This window comes from Grammomys surdaster, unplaced genomic scaffold, assembly GCF_004785775.1.
Source record: "Grammomys surdaster isolate TR1022 unplaced genomic scaffold, NIH_TR_1.0 126029, whole genome shotgun sequence".
Taxonomy (NCBI): domain Eukaryota; kingdom Metazoa; phylum Chordata; class Mammalia; order Rodentia; family Muridae; genus Grammomys; species Grammomys surdaster.
In genome coordinates this window covers 2,979,222-2,998,404 of record NW_021620842.1, presented here as the reverse complement: position 1 = coordinate 2,998,404, position 19,183 = coordinate 2,979,222, and the positions used below count along the sequence as shown (strand labels likewise).

Sequence of the window (19,183 nt, the reverse complement as noted above, 5' to 3'; positions counted from 1 at the left end):
CAAAGGAGAAGGTTGTAAATCCCTTAATGAAATTTTTAATAAAAGCAGCTTTGAATACAAGCTTTAATTTTTTTCAAATCATTGCATCCAATCATTTCCGCAAGTTGAATAACTGATCAAAAGTAGATTCAGAATGCAAAGAAAAAATGAGGTACAATTAAAGAAATAGGTCAGTCTGGAAAGTCAAAGCCAGAAGGTGGCTTTGACCTTGAACCATGGGATTTTCAAAGTAGCCAGTTGGAATGGAAAGTTCTAGAGTTTTTTGTCCTTTTGATGACCTTAGGGCATAAACTGCAGTTGAAAGTTGTAGTCCCCACCACACTCATCCCTTCCTAGAATTCTCTTAGTGGTGAAAGAAAACTTTCTGCAGGAGTATTAGCAGACCAGCCATTTCCAAGAGTATGATGGGAACAGGAAGCCATGAAGTAGCAGACTGTGTGAGATTCCTCTAGGAAGCCATATCACCAACTTCATTTCTCTCTCATGCTATTCTTACTTCTGCTCTATCCAGGCCCTGTTTTCTGAGTATTACTGAAGTTACTTGAGCTTATTACTGTAACTGGATGTTTGGACACTCTTCAAAAGAAATGATGAAAACATGCCTGGGTCTTTCTAAAGGAGATCATTGATGCCGGGAACCCAAAATACTCTTACCTCTTACAGTAAAAAGGATGATGGATTTGTCTGAAAGGAAGCTTAGAGGACACTGCCTTCTTTTTTCTTTCTCTACAAATAAAAATTGACTTTTTAAGGCTTCCATAGAATTAAGACAATTATAGGTCTTCCTGTTTTTCCCTAACAAATGTAAGAATGCGTAAAAATAAAATATAAAATAAAATAAAATGAAATGAAATAAAATAAAAAGTCATGACAGACCTTCAGAATGACAATGACAATGAGTGGAGCACAGCTGTCATTTCAGCAGTCGTCTGCAGACAGCAGTAATAAATTCTTGTCTGAAGCAGCAATCAAGCAAATGTTTAGCTGCTGCATAGAAACAGCTGTAGTCAGAATAAGATTAGAACTGAGGGATGCTTGTTGTATGCGTATCCTCTTATAGGTTTTGAACAAGCCTCTGAAGTACTTGGCTGCTATGCTTTTCAGGAGGCCTCATTCACTGACACGACATATGAAGCTGACATTTCCCTTTGCTCCTCTTGAACTGTCTGTCTGTTATCAAAAAGAGAATGAAGTACCAACTCTGTATGTTTACATGGAAATGGGGAATCCTCAAAAGATCCCATTGAGATGGAATTTGTTACAGGCTGTTTTACAGAAAGAGAGAAAACAAAAGGTGAGGGGAGGAAAAAATTAAAATAGGATTTTGTGGCTTTTGGCACTGTTGATAATTTGTGTGGAAAATAATGTTTTCCTGTGTGTTTAATCCTGTGCCAACACAGCTGCTGGTTCGGTAGCATTTTACAACAAATTAGAGTGCAGTTAAAGTGAGATTTTCCACCATCAAGAACAAAGCCAGGCCAGTTAACATGAGGACAGCTTGTTCTAGTTGCTAATGTGCTTAAAAACTTGCCACACATAATTTAAAACAGCCTTTTGTGTGAGGATGCCACAGCTCTGTGTCTGAGGGCTTGTTAGAATTCCAAATCAAGTACAGGCAGATGGATTAGAAAATGAAAAGTTAGAAGCTGTTATCTTAAGCCTTGCCACAAACAGAACATTTTCACCATTGTTATTAATGAAGTTCATGCTCCTTAATATTTAAATGTTTAGTGGTGACATCTATGGGAAATGTGCAGCCTGGAGGCCTAGTGTCTACGGAAGGCTGCTGCAGTTACAGTGCTGCACCTGTAACAGGATTGCAAGTGGCTGAAATGTTGCAAGTTGCTGCGAATGAGGCGGATGTTAGAAATATTCAATGTCCCTTAGAGGCTGATTTAAATCTTTTAATTTTAATTGAGATAATCCTTTCCCTGCCATTGCCTTGGCTTTAAACAAGATTCCTAAGGTGAAGTGCATTGAAAAAAGGAGCATATTAGGGTCAAGCTACCTTTCTGAATTAAACACTTTCAAACCTGAGAATAAAAGAAGGAAAGTCAGCTTCTTAGACTTTCTGTGTTTACAGAAAGCTGTGGCTGTAGTGTTGACAGGTTTTAGATCTCTGAGTGAAGATTCAAGGTTTTGCTTCTGAATTCACCACCTTCATGAGCCTTTGTAAAAGCAAAGGCAGTGATGACATTTCACTGGTAGATTTGCTGTATCCTTGCAAAAAGTTACGTAAGTGATCACTATCCTTGAAAACAGTAATGAAAGATATTAACACACACACACACACATACAAGCTGAGACCAAACTTTCTTAAGACATTTTAAACAGCTGAGACTTATGGAAGTATTTGGATAAAACTAAAGTAAGATAAATAGAATTTTATTTGAAAAAAAAAGACTAAAAATATCTCTCATTCTGTTATGCTATGCTTTTTTCCTTGCATGTACTTTCAAATGTGAACTTCTGATCAATTGTCCTTTAGAAAATGTATATCAGCCAAATATTTAGCATTTTAAGGTTATTTATTGGAGTGGAAGGAGTATGTGTACTGGCTCTTAAAACCCTGGGAAACTGAATAGATGGTCACTTGCATATAGGCTCACAGTGTTTTTGAAAATCTTGTATAATGTATATAACTCAAGGGCCAACATATTATGAACAGAACAGTTTGTATGACCACCAAGTTTTAGTTGAATTGTTGGTTTTAGAAAAATGGACAAATTTGTCTATCTAAGTCTCCTGTGTATATCCACAGCAGCTGTTAGTGATCTAAACAGCTTTGTAATGTTGATATGTAATATGGCTCAGGGAGAGCTATAGTACAGTTATCTAAAGTTATAGTACAGTTATAGTACAGTTATCTACCATACTTTTTGGAAAACTGTCTCCCAGAAACAAGGAATCTAAAAGAAATGAGCAAAGGAATAAATTTTAATGGTGAAATAGGAAAATACGACTAGATTGTGGGGCTGGTTAGACTACAGAGACACATAGAATTTCTTAACCAGACAGAAAACTTGGTAGCGCTGAGTATTTTTATTGCAAAAATATGGAAAGGAATAAAAGCCAGGCATACTTCAGTACTTTTTAAAAGATAACCTCATTGTATTGTAGTACCAAGAAGCGTTTGGGAGCCCAAAAGACCAACCAGGAGCTGACTCTGATGTAATCACATTAGGGTCTCTTTATTACAAACTCGAGTTTGGGCTTAATTTCTACTGATCTACAGGACGACTTGGTGAAGCAGCCCCGAACTTGCATTGAGACAAAAAGTTTTATAGGAAACCGCAAGCAATGTGTGGGGGCTTCTAACTTGGCAAGCATCTAATTGGTGGAGGTATTGCTGTTCTTAAATATAATTGGCTGGTGCTAGATGTCAAACCATGAACTTAACTTCTGCTTTTCTCCTAATTGGTAGTTGTTAGGAAGTGAAATGTTAGGAGCAGGCTTGTAACCTGGAGGTGTAGATTGTTGGGGAATAACCTGAAAATTGATGTTAGATACAGGTCTTGATGTGTGGTAATCTGGAGACTGGTGCTAGTCTCAGGTCTTGTTAGGGGTCAACCTGGAAACTGGTGCTAGATGCAAGACTTGTTGGGGATAACCAAAAAACTGGAGTAGGTACTGGCCTGATACTTAACTGGTATTCAGCCTTAGGTCTGGTTCTCTATGATGGAGTCTGAAAGAAGATCTGGTCTCTCAACATTAGTAAACTTTTATTTAGATTTCAAACTTTTTCCTGTTTTTCATTTATATTATAATTTTTTTCATCTAACTTGTCTGTTATCATGGACCATATGCAATGACAGGTGACAGTTCCTGACTTCAAATTCTTGAAATTGAATTAACAGATTAAAAACTAAATAAGACCCATTAACATTGGAACAGAGAGTCCTGAGAGTTTAGAGAAGGTAGGAATCACAAATACTTGTAGTGAGGGCTGGATCAAGCTACTTTCTGGACACAGTGTCCCAGTGGATCTAATTGAGACTAGAACTGCATTTCAGAGATCTAAAATATCTTGAGAATTGTAAAATTTATATAAATGTACAAGTTTATAAAACCTTTGATACTATTAAAGTTGTTTATAATTCCATTTAATTTTGTTATGTACTTATGTTAGCTATTTCTGTTACCTTTAGGAATGAAATACGTCAAAGGAAGGAAGGTTTATATTGACATGAAGCAAAGAATATTTAGATCCACATTCTCAAAAGTTTATCTTTTTAAATTGGTGAGATCTCATAAACTACCACATACTTTTCATGGTATTGACATTGCTCATGGCTACCATATAGAAATTGATGGTAAAACCCAGTTACTAAAGACATTATGTACTCAAGAGAAAGAAATTACATTGAGAAATTATGCTGCTACTGACATGGCAGCTTCTTCCCTGGTGGGTAGCTTTAATAGTCCGATAAGGTACAATGTATGCTACTGGAGGAGAAAACTAATCACCAATCTTACTCAGCTATGAAGCCTTGAAGGTACAATAACAGCTGGTGTGACAAAACATGCCCACTAGTGCAACAGTGGTACCAATGTCAGAGAAATAACCAACTCTTTCTGTTTGGATTTAAAACCTATTCTCAGGATGGGACTCATACTTGGCACTGTTAACTAGGTCAAAAACCTGTGCCTAGAGTGGTTATAGAGCTTAGAGTAAAACCTGCTATACTGTTAATGCAAATAGCATTAAACTACTCCTTGAGTAATTAGTTTAATACTTAATAGAGTAGTGTACTTTTCAAACCTCTCCAGGGAAATTATTTTTTACAGTAAATAGTGATGAATATAGTGACTCTCTACTTTTAATATACCAAGAATATAACTGCAGTGATCAGCCCTAAATGAAATATCTATTTCACACCCCATTCCCACATAACTTATATATTATCAGGGAAGAGGAGGAAACAAGATTATAAGACAAAGAGTTAGTGAATGATTTCTATAAAACAATGTTTTCCAGACACGACAGGACTATTACATGCATGAACTCACAGATCTGAAAACTAGTATAGATTCATTCATGAAATGACTAAGTGTATACATCTTTAAGGACATGTGATCCACATCTTTCACCTACTACCTGCAGAAACTAAGGCTCATAGAAACACCATGGATTTGAAATGAGTAATGTCAGATAGTTATTGACAACTATGTTGAGTAAGTGAATTAAAAGTTTTAAGTTTTTTGTTTGTTTGTTTGTTTGTTTTGCATTGTTTTGTTTTGTTGCTATTTATAGTCAGACCCAAAGTGGGGTTGATCCTCTGAAAAGTTTTTTGGTGTCTAAGTTTAGGCATACAGCAATTTTAAAGGCAAACACTGTTAAAGGCAAAATCCATAAAGATATATTAATGTTAGGTGAGGGTTAGAGTATTCTTGAAATATTTATTTTTGGTATATTAGGTATTTTAGACATAATTTTTAATTACTTTAGTTAATATATTTGGACCATAATTAATGTCATGGAAATCTTAAATGTGTGGATAAGATAGATGTAACTGTTGTTATTTATGTTTAAATGGAGTTAGAATATGAATAGAGTTAGATTAAGATTGTGTATTTTAGTGTTTTTATATTTTAGTTATTTTTTACTTTTTTATTTTGACTAAAGGTTAAATATTAGGTTTTAAGGATTATTAGCAGAAGAGGCAGTAGTTCGTTTGGTAAACTTTTAAAGGTAGTTTATTATAACAGGCCCAATAGGAAAACCTACAAAAGGGAGTAGGGGGCCAGCTAGAGCAATGAAAAGGGTTGTGAGTTATAAATGTTAATTAAATATCCCAAGGTGCAGAAATTATTTATGTTTTTGTTGTTATTATTTAAGTTGTTTTTATTTTTGTAAAGTTTTTATACATATATATCATATATAATTTTTGATTTTTTAGTATAGATATAACAAGTCTTTCTCAGTGTCATATAAAGTCCTCCCTGGGACATTAAAACTAAGTCTAACCTTTATTTGTTTACTGGGATTATTTTTTTTGTCAGAGACTTATCTGGGTATAGAATGTACAGAGGGAGAACTGAAGGTGTTTGATGTTTATATCTATCTGATAGCTTATTTCCTATAGGTCTATTTATCCTCTGATTATGTCCACAGTACTCAAGTTCCTGCCCTGCTATTACTACCATAACTGGAATGAGAAGAGCAGGTCTCTTGTACAACTGGCATGGGTCAGCCCAAAGGATAATAAGATGTGGGGCCCCTCTAGTCCTGAAAAAGGACACTGTAGGCTTATATTTTTAAACATTATTTTAGTAAGTGTACTTAAGTGCTTTAATCTTCCTTCTAGCCCATCACCTGCTAGAGATATTGAAAAGAAAAGATTAGTAGGACAAAGGAAGACATGAACCTGTTTATAAATAGATTTTTGGGTCAAGTCTAATCTGTGTTGTCAGAATATCAGCAATTTAGCTTCCATGAATCAGCAGCAGTAGCTTGATTCACTCAAAAGTACCATTTACAAATTAGCAATAGCAGGTCTATCCAGAAGAAACTGTGAGGCTTTGCCAAGCCAATCAGCAGGATTCCAAGAAAGTGGCAAGAAGAACACGACCAGAAGTTCTTTAGTAGTGTGTGCTTTTTTTCTGAGTCATGACAAACAATAACGAGTAAAGAATGCCAAGGTAAACCAATATCACAAAGCCTCATCGTCAAAGAGCAGCAAAGAGTGGTAAGGTGAACCAATACCAAAGTAGGGTTAGTTGTTGTCTGTTGGGCTGTATTTGTACCCCTACCAAACATCATGTATTTTCTTAAGCATCTTTTCTAGCAAAACATCACATACCACTTTTCCAGGCTGCTTCCAGAAATCATCACATGTCTGTTCTCAGCAAAACATCTTCTTATAAGACAGTTTACAGAAAAACATCACATGATAACTGAGTCTCCAAAGAAACCAGAAATTTCTACTTCAGGATACATTTGGGGGAATATATGTATGAGTATATATAAAACTGGATTATTATGTAGATATTTTGAGGTTGTGTAGCAGGTAAGACTGATAGTATAGGCAAAATAAGTTTTTTGAGAGTGAAATAAGCTTTTGTGTCAAGAGAAACTGTGAAAAGATATTGCAAGAGGCAGAAATGGAGAACTTACAAGGTGAAAATACACAGTGACAAGACAAGGGACATTTTTAATTATACTTTTTATAATGTAATAGTGGTTCAGGAGACTAGACAAGAAGACAAGATAGTGGATGTGGTTATTGGAAGTTATATTTTGAATTTGCTACAATGAGAGTGACAGAATTTTAAATAGATTTAGTAGTTTTATGTCAGCTGAGGCTGGGTGTAATTTAGGAGGTGGTATTTTTTTGAAGTATAATAAAATGATTAGTCAAGGCAGAGACCTCCTGGGGTATTGAAGGGTAAAGTTATACCAGAATGTTTGGTAAGATAGAGCAAGTTGAGACCCAGGGACTCAGTGGGCACACACCTGAGACTTTGTCGACTCCCAGCTCCCTGCCAGACTCCTGGCCTGGAACATGTGACAGACTTCTCTGATTAAAAAAAAAAAAAATTGTCCTACGGTCAGGTTGGCCCAAAACATAGTTCTCCATGTTAATGAGGTACCTAGAGGCTAGGGTGGGGTGGGGGTGGGCTAGCCAATAAGCTTACTTTCCAAGACATTCCTCCCTGCAGAAGGTATTTAATCTCAGGGCCACTCCAAGAAGTGGGTATGGTACAGTATGCACACATTTTCCCCCATAAACATTCAATAAAATGTTTGGAACCATGGACTGTCTCTTTCATCAAGATCTGCTCTGAGAAGCCATGGAGAAGGCCTTTGGTTACAGTGCCACAGCTTAATTTTCCAGTAGAAGTGCTCTTTGTACTCCCATCCAGAATGACCACCAAGCCTGCCTCTGCCAAGCTAAGGACAGTAATCCCTGGGACAAGCCGGAGCTCCCCCTCCCCACCAGTCTTGGGCTAGATGAGGTTCCCAGTCTAAGGCCCCCAGACTCTGTTCTCTCCTCTTCCTTACTTGTATTGGTATCTGGATGTCCAAGAGTCTGAGAACTAGCTCCAGCTTTCCCACAGCTCAGACTGTTTTCCTACTCCCTGAGCAGTGTCTCAGTGCTTTTCTACAGACAGGCACCCACTCTCCAGCAAGCACAGTCAAACTCCTCATGTTCTTGTCATGCCCATCAGAAGAGTGGAATTAATTAATATAACCCCAGAAATTGGTAAATATGGTCTATAGAAGTTTTTGGACTCTAGATTATCCGGGGGTAAGGGGGTGGACAACCACAAATTAATACAAGTTATTGGGTTATCCTATTGATCAGTAGAGTGGAACAGGGATTGGAGTAGCATTATAATATAGTCTGTTTTAGATGGTAAACAGAGCATACAGATCATGCCCAGGTGAATATAATCTTACTTTCTAGGTAAATTCAACAACTCAAGTAAAATAAAAGGTAGTGGTTGTATTACTTGTAAGTTCATAGGATTAGAAGGTTTAGAGCTGGAGCAGTGCCCACCAGTTCCCCTACATACCACTAGGAAGATTGTATCATTTGGGCCCCCTCATTAGGTGACAATATATACACACATGCTTTTAGGATGGATGTCTATCTATCTATCTATCTATCTATCTATCTATCTATCTATCTATCTATCATTTTGTTTGTTACATTTTGACCTTTAAACTGAAGTCTTTTTTTAAATCATCTTTCACTCACTGGGATATATAAAAGAGTCTGTCACTCTTATACTCTCATAATTATATGCTGTGTTAGAAGGCTTTTCCCTAAAGCCTGTCAAAAGGTCAATTCCAGCTATGACAGTGGTAAGGATTAAGAGTTCTATGAGATCACGTTTTTTATAGTATTAGTATTAGTAGTCATAGTTGTAGTCATAGTCATAGTAGTAGTCATAGTATCTTTCCATTGATTCTTTGTGAGTTTCACAGCATGCACCCCACTCTAGCTCATCTCTTCATACTTGCTCTTTGCCCTTGAAACCTCTCACCACAAAATAAAACACACACACACAGAAATAAAAGAAACTATAGAAAACATCTCATTGTGGAAGCTGTAGAATGTCACAGTGTGTGCCACAATATATCCCTCTGTCCGTACATCTTCACTTGCAAATGTTCATCACAATGAGTCATTGGTATGGTTCAAGAAATCTGACTTGCTTCTGTGACACTATCAATACTGTGTTCTCATTAGGATGACTCCTGTTACCCTGTGTCATGGAGTCATTGCAGCTTTGGATTAACAGGACTGAGTCTTTCACATGTTCTAACCATTTGAAATGATGTAGATTTTGGGGTGGGCCAACTCATAACCCTGGATCTGGGCCTGGGTGGTCTCTGAGCTGGTCATCCTGCTGGATCTCCCTTATCTGTACCACCAGGGCAAGCTCTCCATCGCTTCTCCAGCAAGGCCACCTAGTGCTGCCATTGGAAAGAGGCAAGGTCAGTTCTCTTGCTCTCATACCCTCGGGATGGTTCACCTACACTCATGATCTATAGCCAGCTCCAGTGTACAAACTATTCAAGGCATGGTGCCCATTTTCCCAAGTATTGCAGCCTGTGAGGGGCAGCGCCATCTCTTCTTCACTTTTTACCTTGGGGACTGGATCATCTGTGCACCCTTTACTAGGACCAGCCTTACTATGCTGCCCAGACAAGGTTCAGGGCCAGGTGTGCTAAGTGTTGCAGTTGATGAGGGGCAGTTCACCCACTCTTATGACCCCAGTGTCAGATCTTCTGACAGCCTCATATGGCAAGGCATGAAGGGCAGAAGCTATCTCCCTCTCACTCAGAGTACCTCACAGCAAAAAAGGTTTGGGCTAGCTCTCCCTTGCTCACACCCTCTGGCCAGCTCACCTTTGCCTCTACCACTAGGGAAAACTGTACTCTGCTACTCAGGGGAGGTGCAGGGCCCACTCTTCTGAGTGCTGGAGCTGATGAAGGGCAGGGATAGTGCTCCAGGTCATGAGCTTGTAGTCAGCTTTCCTAACTGCTAGAGGTGGCCAGGGGCATGGGTGGGAACAACACCTCTGTGCCTGTGCCACTCGACCAAGGCCAGACTTACTGTGCTGCCCAGGCAAGATTTGGGGCCTGCTCTTCTGAGTGCTGCAGTAGGTGAGGGTTAGTTCATCCATACTCAGTCCCTCAGGGCTTGCTCATCCATACCCTGCCAACAGGGCTGCCACTCTGCTGACTGGATAGGGTACTGCTATCACTATGAAATGGAGCTAGCTATCCAGAGTGCCTCAGCCAGTAAGTGACAGGGACAGTTCTGCATAGCCCCTGGACATCTATTCCTTGGTGGTTGTCCTGACCAGGTATGTTCCCATGTTCTCTAGTGGTGATATGGTAATATGAAATAAGGACATCGACCATGACCCCTACTGCTATGTAGCAATGAACTCAGATATGGCCCTTTGTGGTTAGTTGTGCTGTGACATCACCATGACCCCAGGTTGTGGGACTGGCCGCTCACAATAGGCTACTCCTCTTCACCCTCGAGACTCCAGCTGCATCTATCTTCATAATGCCCCAACTGCTCTACTTCTCTTTCTTTCCCATCTTAACATCACATACTTGAACATTGTGGTGGCTCCCTTTGAATGCTGACCCCTTGGCTGGTGACATCCTCTGTTCATCTAGCATGTTGGCAAGTGTTATGCCAGTCTATGCTGTTTGTGAAAGGGCAGGTCTGTGGATGGTACAGATATCTTCAAGTCTCTGTTGTCTTTCTCCTCCTGTGCTATGTTGCATGGTTATTGGCAGCACTTTGTGTGTCTATGGTCTTTGGTGCCATAGTGCAGAAGACAGGTCTGTGGAAATCTTTCTGCACCCATAACATGTGGCATGGTGGCCTGCAGGTCTCTGTCTTTCTTCTCCCCCATGTGTTGCCTGGATTTAATTTGATTTAATACTTATGTGTCCTAGGCATAAACCAACTTTGGTCACCAAGCCAGGCTTCATGCTAGAATGAACAAAGGACTGCCATCTGCTCTTCCTTTGATGGATATAAGAACACCACCACCAATAAGGTGTTCTTTTGCCCATTACCAGTGAGGGAGATCAGTTTTAAACATAGGCTTATTTTGTCTGTTTGTTAGGATTCTTTCATTGTAGAAGGAAGTGAGAGCAAAGGAATATGTAGACAGTCTACCAATAGTATGTTTCGTATAAACAAATAGGGATTCTATTTGTGAGAGAGTCTTTGCATGAGTAAATCGGGCTCAGGTGATATTGTCCATTTCCTGTCTTGAACTGAAACAGGCTTCTCAAAAGAATGAGGGATCCAGGAGGAAATCTCAACCTTGATTGCAGCTGGTGTTGTGTGGATGATAGTACAAGGTCCTTTTCAGGGAGGTGTCAGAACTTTTTTTCTTGAAACTTCTTGATGCATACTTGGTCCAAGTGTTGGAATGAATGAAGACACTGAGAAGAGAACTGGAAGGGTGTCTTGAACCCTAGAATGGATTGAAGTCTGGACCTGTTTAAAAGCCCACAGATAATTTAAAAGACACTTATTACTAATATTCTTAATTATGGAGTCTCTTAAACAGGGAGAAAAGGAGGGTGGCCTTCTAAACAAAGTCTCACAGGTGTTGAATTCTGTCTTGTAAGAGCTACATCTTGACATAAGAAGGGCCAGCACTAAAAGGTTGGGCCAATTTTCACCAATTTTAAAAATCAATTTAGAAAGAGAGAATAGTCCAGTTTATGCATTAAACCTGCCCATAGCTCTGAGGCCAGTGGCCATAGTGGAGTTCCAGGTTTCTTTTAAGGCCTTCTTGAGCATTTGAGCTACGGACAAAATGAAGGAAGGTCTATTGTGTGATCTAGTCGACAAGGCCAGGGTAAATTTAAACATAATGTTTTTTGTAAAAGAGTTTTGTCCACTGTCAGAGCAGCCTCCCTCTTGGTAGGAAAGGTTTTTATCCATCTTGAGAAGGGGAAAAATTAATAAATACTTATATCCAGCATGAGGACAGTGCATCTCTGTGACTTTGCATGACTTTTCAGAGGCTAGTCCCCTGAGAGTAACAACAGGGATCTCATTTTACCTTTATCTTAGGTTGATCTGTGTGTAGGAGAAATATTTAGAGGCAGCTTCAGTAGTCGTTTCTCAGACTTGCAGAATCTGGTACCTAGAAAATAGTTAGTTTGGTGGCACTGTGATGGGCCTTCTTGTGCAGTTGATGCACTTAAGGCATGCAAAGACCATAGGGAAGATGATTCCTGAGTCTGGCAATACCTGCTATCCAGTTGTATCCTGTTTTCCATCCTGGAGGTGGGTTGTTGTCCTTGGTCTTCCTGTGAGTAAATGGGTTATGGAAGCTAAGGATCAGGAAAGCAACAAGAAAAAAATTGAGATTTTTAAAACAGAAACCTCTGCCCCAGTGTCTACCAAAACCCTAACTGGGTCACCTCCATTAGACACAATGGTCATGGTCTCTTGGAGGCCTAAGAGACCTCAGCCCCATTATGTTCATTTATTATCAATCTTCCTTGTGTTTCAGAGGATCATTTCTTTCCTGGCTTTGAGATGGATGGACATTCATTCTTCCAGTGTTCATCTTCTTTAAAATATACACCTTGATCTGTCTTTAGTAGAACCTCTGACATTTTTTGTTTGTTTGTTTATGAGTATTTTTACCTTGGACATGAACAATATGAACAGTAGGAATCTACAGCCAGAATATTTGTCAACTTATCCATCACTTATTAATTACTAACTGTTTAGCATGTCTATCTACCTTTGTCAAGACAAAGCTAGATAAAGTGATCATTTCCTACCTGGGTTGGTTGTATCATTTATAGACATTTTTGTTTGGAATGAAATGGAGGAGTATAGTTTCATAAACTAATTTTCATGTCTTTTAAGGTTGTAAGGACCTCCTAGTACAACTGTTCTTGATTCTATAGTCACCATCTAACATTATGTCTTCTGATTACTTTATTCACAGTCTCATTAAGATATTTATTATCATTGGACTCTCTTAATGGCAAAGAAAACTGAGACTCAGGAAAGTAGTAAACTTTTATGTAACTGTTTTGCTATATAATATTCTAATATAAAATAATTTCACAACTTCAACCCAAATAATCCTATCAAGATAATGAGGAGAGAAGCCATACACTAGAAGAAAATATTTACAAGACACATACAAACAAAGGACTTTTAATATATAAAGAACTCTTAAAAGTACAAGAGGTAGGAAAATGTACATTCTGATTACAAAGTGATCAAAAGACTTGCACAGATGCCTTACGATGAAAGATACACAGATGGCAAAGAAACATGTAAAAAAGTGCCATTCTATATGTTACCAGGAAGTTAAAATAAAACAATAAAATAGTATATCTACTACACTAAAGTAATCCCAGTCCATAACAATGAAAATGCCAATTCCGTTGAAATGTGGCATAAAATGGTTCAGCTACTTGGAAGACAGCTTGACATTGTCTTATAAAGCACTGGCCATACTGTCACCAAGAAACCTGGCATTTGTACACCTTATTGCTTATCCAGAGGTAGAAATCATGAGCTGTTAGAGGAGTTACAGCTACAACAAGCCTGGCCTCCTGGTGCTGTATGGGCATAGCAGAGGAAGTTGTACTTGTGCAAGGCAGAGGAAGGTCTGAGAACCTGCTATCCCTTCTACTCAGCTTTACTGTGAACCTCAAGGGCTATAAAAATCAATTCACTAAAAATTAACTAAAACATACTGTTAGCTCATTGTTAAGATTTATTGAGATGGTTAGGTAACAATAACTGACTCCAAAGCAATTCATGGTTTACCCTGGGACTGTTGCTGGTTTTCTCAACTATATAGAGGTGGAAAAACATCATGATTTGTATCTACCATTAGAGTAACATTAAGATCAGTTTTCCTATTAAAATTCCTCAATGTCCTCATCCCTACCTTTCTCTCTAACCTCAGGAAAGTTGGAGGGCAACATTTTATTTAGTAGTTCTTTATAAATTTACAGCTCTTGTAATGACTCTATTGATTTATAACTCCCAACTAAATGTTGGGTGGTTATTGGGAGATGAAATTAAAGGGAAACCACTTCAACTACAAAAGTAAGGTTATACATTTGAGTATTTTTCTTTAAAAAACCCCTACTGTGTTAAATATACTTATTTTTTAAATATATATGAATGGCATCTTTCTTCCACAGTTGATCGAGGCAAGATTATTCAATGTTCCTGCTGACTTTGAACAGGGCCTATATGATGAGAGCATCCCAGTGAGTTTGTAATTAATCCTTTGTATAATAATTACAATGTTCCAGAGCCTCTGTATTCCCTGGCCCTGTGGGTCCTGTTTGTATTACTTTTGGTCATGCTATGCTTCTGATTGACCTGTTATAAATGCCAAGTGCACATTCCCTGCTTTGAGTTCAACACTGGAGCCATGAATTGCTTGTCCATTTATAAGTAAAATAAAATGTGGGACATGATGAAGCTTGAGAGAACATATTGTCTGAAACTCTTGGATCTCATTCTCGCACATATGTGCCAAAGCTGTTTGGCAAAGTATAAGTTGAATGGGATGGTAGAAGTGTTTATAGCTCTATGGGGGCAGGGGATACGAGCACTGGGCTGGCATTGCTTCTGAGTGTTGGAAAATAATAATGTCCTGAAATTTTAAATGCATTTTTCTGAAGGAGTACTCTCTTTTTGGTTTGCTAGTATAATCATGACTGTATGTTTGAAATATACTTATTAAGAAAAGTAGAAGTTGGAAAATATAGTCAAACACAGCCTAACTAAGTAGACACACTCAAAGAAACCAGAAAAGTAAACTTTGTTTTTTCTAAGATGAAGTATTTTTCAAGCTTATCCTTTTTCGAAATGATAGTGTGTCTGACCTACTGAAGGATTATTTCCCCCTATATTAGGGTCATTTTCTTTTCTGTTGGAGCATACAGAAAAACGTATACATTTCTAAATTATTGCAAAAAAATCATTGAGCAAGTGTAGTGTGGCATTGAGCTGAGAAGCATCACTGAAACAGCAAAAATGCTTAACATCTGGCCTAGAATCTGCCCACAATGTTGATATTACCATGTTCTGAGTTGATAGAAAACAGCTATCAGGCCTTGGAAGCCTCCTGGATAAAGTCTGGAAAAATGAAGTTAAGTTCAATTATGCCATCAAGATTCTCCCTTGGTTCTCATGATATAGAGTTCTTTGTATAAAAGCTAGAATGTCAGTGGTCAATGTTAGGTGTCTCTCTTTGCTTGTTTGATGGGGGATTACAGAGACATTAACCATTCTTTTCTAACATTCACTAATGCACAAACAGACTATGTGAACTACCTGAGTCTCCAGCCTAATGTGAGATAATATACTGTAGTTTGAAAAGAACCTCAAACATTACAGACTATTGTAAACTCTCCTGGCTCCTGTTCAGAACTTGAGAGTAAGTCTATTAATGAAGATATCACAGTTTTGAGTCAGGGTATGAAGAAACCAAGTTATCACCAACCTCAAAAATTCATCCCTACTGGCTAGCTTTTATAGTGCTAGAAGGTCTTACATTCCTTAATAGAGGAGAAAATATAAGCATCAATAAAACCAAGCTGTTAACCCTGTAGGCTATAATAATGATTGCTCTTGTAAGATATGTCTTCTGATGCCATAGCAACATGAGCATCATAGGAGTAACAAACCATTCTGCTTGAGTTTGAGACCTACTTCAAGAGATGTAGCCCATACCAGGGTTTATCAGGCTAATAACTCATAATAAGATCATAGGCCCTAGAGAGAACCTACCATCATTGTCCTTAATAAATATAATATTGAATTGGCTCTTAATGACCTGTTCACCCTCCAATTGTTTTACATCCCATACTTCCTCCCCAAATCCCGACTTCACAAGGATGTCTCCACCTCCTACCCCACCTGAACTCTAAACTCTCTGGGGCCTCTCATCTCTTGAGGGTTAGGTGCATGATCTCTGATTGAACACAGACCCAGCAGTCCTCTGCTATATATGTGTTGGGGGCCTCATATCAGCTGGAATATACTGCCTTTTTGGTGGTCCAGTGCTTAAGAGATCTTGGGGGTCCAGATTAATTGAAGCTGCTGGCTCTCCTACAGAGTTGCCTTCCTCCTCAGCTTCCTTCAGCCTTTACCTAATTCAAACAGAGGGTCAGCACTTTCTGTCCATTGGTTAGGTGCAAATATCTGTATCTGACTCTTTTAGCTGCTTGTTGAGTCTTCTGGAGGGCAGTCAAGATAGGAAAAATTAATCATTAAAAAAATTAAAAATACTACAGTATATGTGATTCTCTCAGAAAGTCTCTGAGCTGGTAAATGTTATTCTTCAAAGCTTATAGGAAAACCAGATATTTTAGTAGACAAATCTACCTTCCGAAAACATGAAAATAACCACAGGCAGTATGCTGGTAATTTTCTGTCAATTTGACATAAAGTAGAGTTCCCTGGAAAGAGAGAACTTCAATTTAGAAATTGATTCCTTCAGATTGGCCTGTGGCCATGTCTGTGGAGGCATTTTTTTTAAAATTAATAACTTGTATGGAATGGCTCAGCCCAGTGAGTTGGTAGTACTATCCCTTGGCAGGTTGGTCTGCATTGTGTAAGACATGTAGCTGAGGAAGCCAGGGAGAGCAAACCAGGGAACAGTACTCCTCTACAGTTTCTATTCAAGTTCTAGCCTTGTGTTCTTGCCATGGCTTCTCTTTATAATGAGCTGTAAAATTTACAAAATTTTAAACCCTTTCTTCTGCAAGTCTCAGAGAGAAGACTTGAGTTTGGTCATTCCAGAAAGTATCCTTTGTGTAGCTCCATTTAATAGAATAATAAATATCACAGTCTCTTTAGTATTGAATTTTCTGAGTCTATAGACTTCTGTTGAACTTTGTGAAGGCAAAAATGAATGAATGAATGAATGAATGAATGAATGAGTAAATAAATGAGCATCAATCATACCAGTTTACCATCATCCCAAAATATGTTGCATGAAAACAACATCAAACTTGGTGATTCAAACCACAACAGCTTTTTCCTATCATATGCAGACATTTGAATTATGACTCTTCCTCTCATTGAAGTCAGAAAATTAATAGTGGTATGAAACAGCAGAGGCACAAAAGAGGAGGCTAGTCATAAAAGGACAATTCAAGTCTTTGTTCATCATGTACTTGTTAACATTCCACATGGTCAAGCCATACGTAAGCCAAATGGTAGGAAAACATATTTCCCATTTTTTAGTAGGTGGAATTTCAAAGTGATACTTCAGAACACCAAGAACTGAGCCACTTGTTAGATAGATAACATCTTCCTTTGAAAACACAGAGTTCCATTGTATCACCTCCCACACACATTTGTATTGGATGGTCTCACAAAATATTCCAAATATTCTTGGAGCTGATACCTCTTTCTTGGTCAAAGGATTGTCCTTCCTCCTAACCAGGTGTCTAGGAGCATACAGACCAATAAACACCGTTGTTGCTCAAGGGCTGGGATAATCACCTGGGATCTTGAGGAAACAAATTCATGAGATTCTCAGCACTACTGAATTAGAAACTTTGCTACAGGGTTCAGAAATCTGTAGATTTGAATGTCCTGTTTGTGCTCGATAGTTTCTCGTGTTTGTTTGTTTGTTTATTTGTTTTTGTCAACTTGATGCAAACTAGAATCATTTAGGAAGAAAGAACCTCAACTGAGAAAATATCCCCATCAGACTTGCTATGAACAAGTCTACAGTATATTTTCTTAATTGATGTGGGAAGACCATTCTATGTGGAGTAATGTTACCCTTGGGAAGGTAGTCCTCAATTGTATATGAAGCAGACACAGAAAATCATGAGGATCAAGCCAGTAAGCAGCACTTTTCCATTGCTTCTGCCTTACCTCTTGTCTACAGGTTCCTGCTTTGAGTTTCTCCCCTGAATTACCTTCATGATGGAAATCCTTTCCTTCCTGGATTGCTTTTGGTCTGTGTTTTATGATAGCAGTAGGATGCTAATTAAGACAGATGTTGGCTCCAGCTCATGGGATATTGCCATGGCACATATCAGACTGTGTCTTAGGGAAGATTTTGTAAGGACTTTGGAACTTGGGCTAGAGAACCTATTGATTGTTAGAGCTTAGTGAACTATTTTGGAACTTTATGTGGTAAGGCTGAGAGAAATACAGTTGATAGAGGCTTGGCTTATGAAGTTTCAGAGTGAAGTTTGAGAGTCCCTTAAAGACTATACTAGAGCCATTTGATATTTTGAATTATTGTTTGGTGGTTCTGGTCAGTTTGTGTTATAGAATCAGCTGTGGGTAAGAACAGACCAACATCACTGAAGCAAAATATTCTGGAACGTGTTGCTTTAGAGTTAGTATACTGAAACTACAGTCCAGAGGGGCAAAGGCTGTACCTTATGCTAGCAACCAAATATGGTTATGTGGAAAAGTTTTCTAAATAGTAGTGGCCTGAAGGTATGAAGTTGAGCAGCTGAGGCTTGGCACTCTGAGAGGCTAGGATAGGCAAATGGTGAATATGTGACTTTAGATGCCACAGGAACTCAAGCATATTGCAGATAATAATACCAGAAGATCACCCCTGATAACAGCAGAAGCTGCAGGATGCAGTCATCCTGAGCTGGTGAGGAAAGCTGTGTTTCTATGGGTGGTTGAGCCTGAGAAGTAGAAATACCCAACATACATTTGATACTGTACTTCATACTGTTGTACTTCGGTTTTGGCTTGATTTGATTGTGATTATTCTCTGATTCTTCTCTCCTGGAGTAAGAAAATATATAACTTATTTTTTTATATATTTTAGGAACCAGGTAAGTGATTTTGGATATTTTAGAGAGCTTTGGATATTTTAAAGAAACTGAACTTTAACATGTTTGAAGTTCTAAAGTGATATTAACATGACATCTTAGGGACAATGAAAAAGGAAATGCTTTTATTTTTACTTTTTCATGCTTTCTCAAGAGAATATCTTGGCAGTTTGGAAATAAATATTTTCCTTTTTGTATTCACATAGAGGCTGGTTTTGGTTTTACTATGTCCATTTTATTCACATTGTACTGAGAGCACTCTTGTCTGGATACACAGAAATCCTCTCAATAGTATCACACTCTCAAGATGACAGCAGTTATATATTTCTATTTACCAATTAATATAATTATTTTTTCCATAGAAAATATGAT

At 38.2% G+C, this 19,183-nt stretch overlaps 1 non-coding gene across 1 annotated transcript; it reads right to left on the bottom strand.

Moving 5' to 3' along the window:
* Nucleotides 1–10,920: 10,920 nt before the first annotated feature.
* LOC114610164 lies at nucleotides 10,921–11,062 on the bottom strand. The gene has a single exon (XR_003709653.1). It is a non-coding gene; the product is annotated as a small nucleolar RNA SNORA48 (small nucleolar RNA).
* Between the last annotated feature and the right edge of the window lie 8,121 nt (nucleotides 11,063–19,183).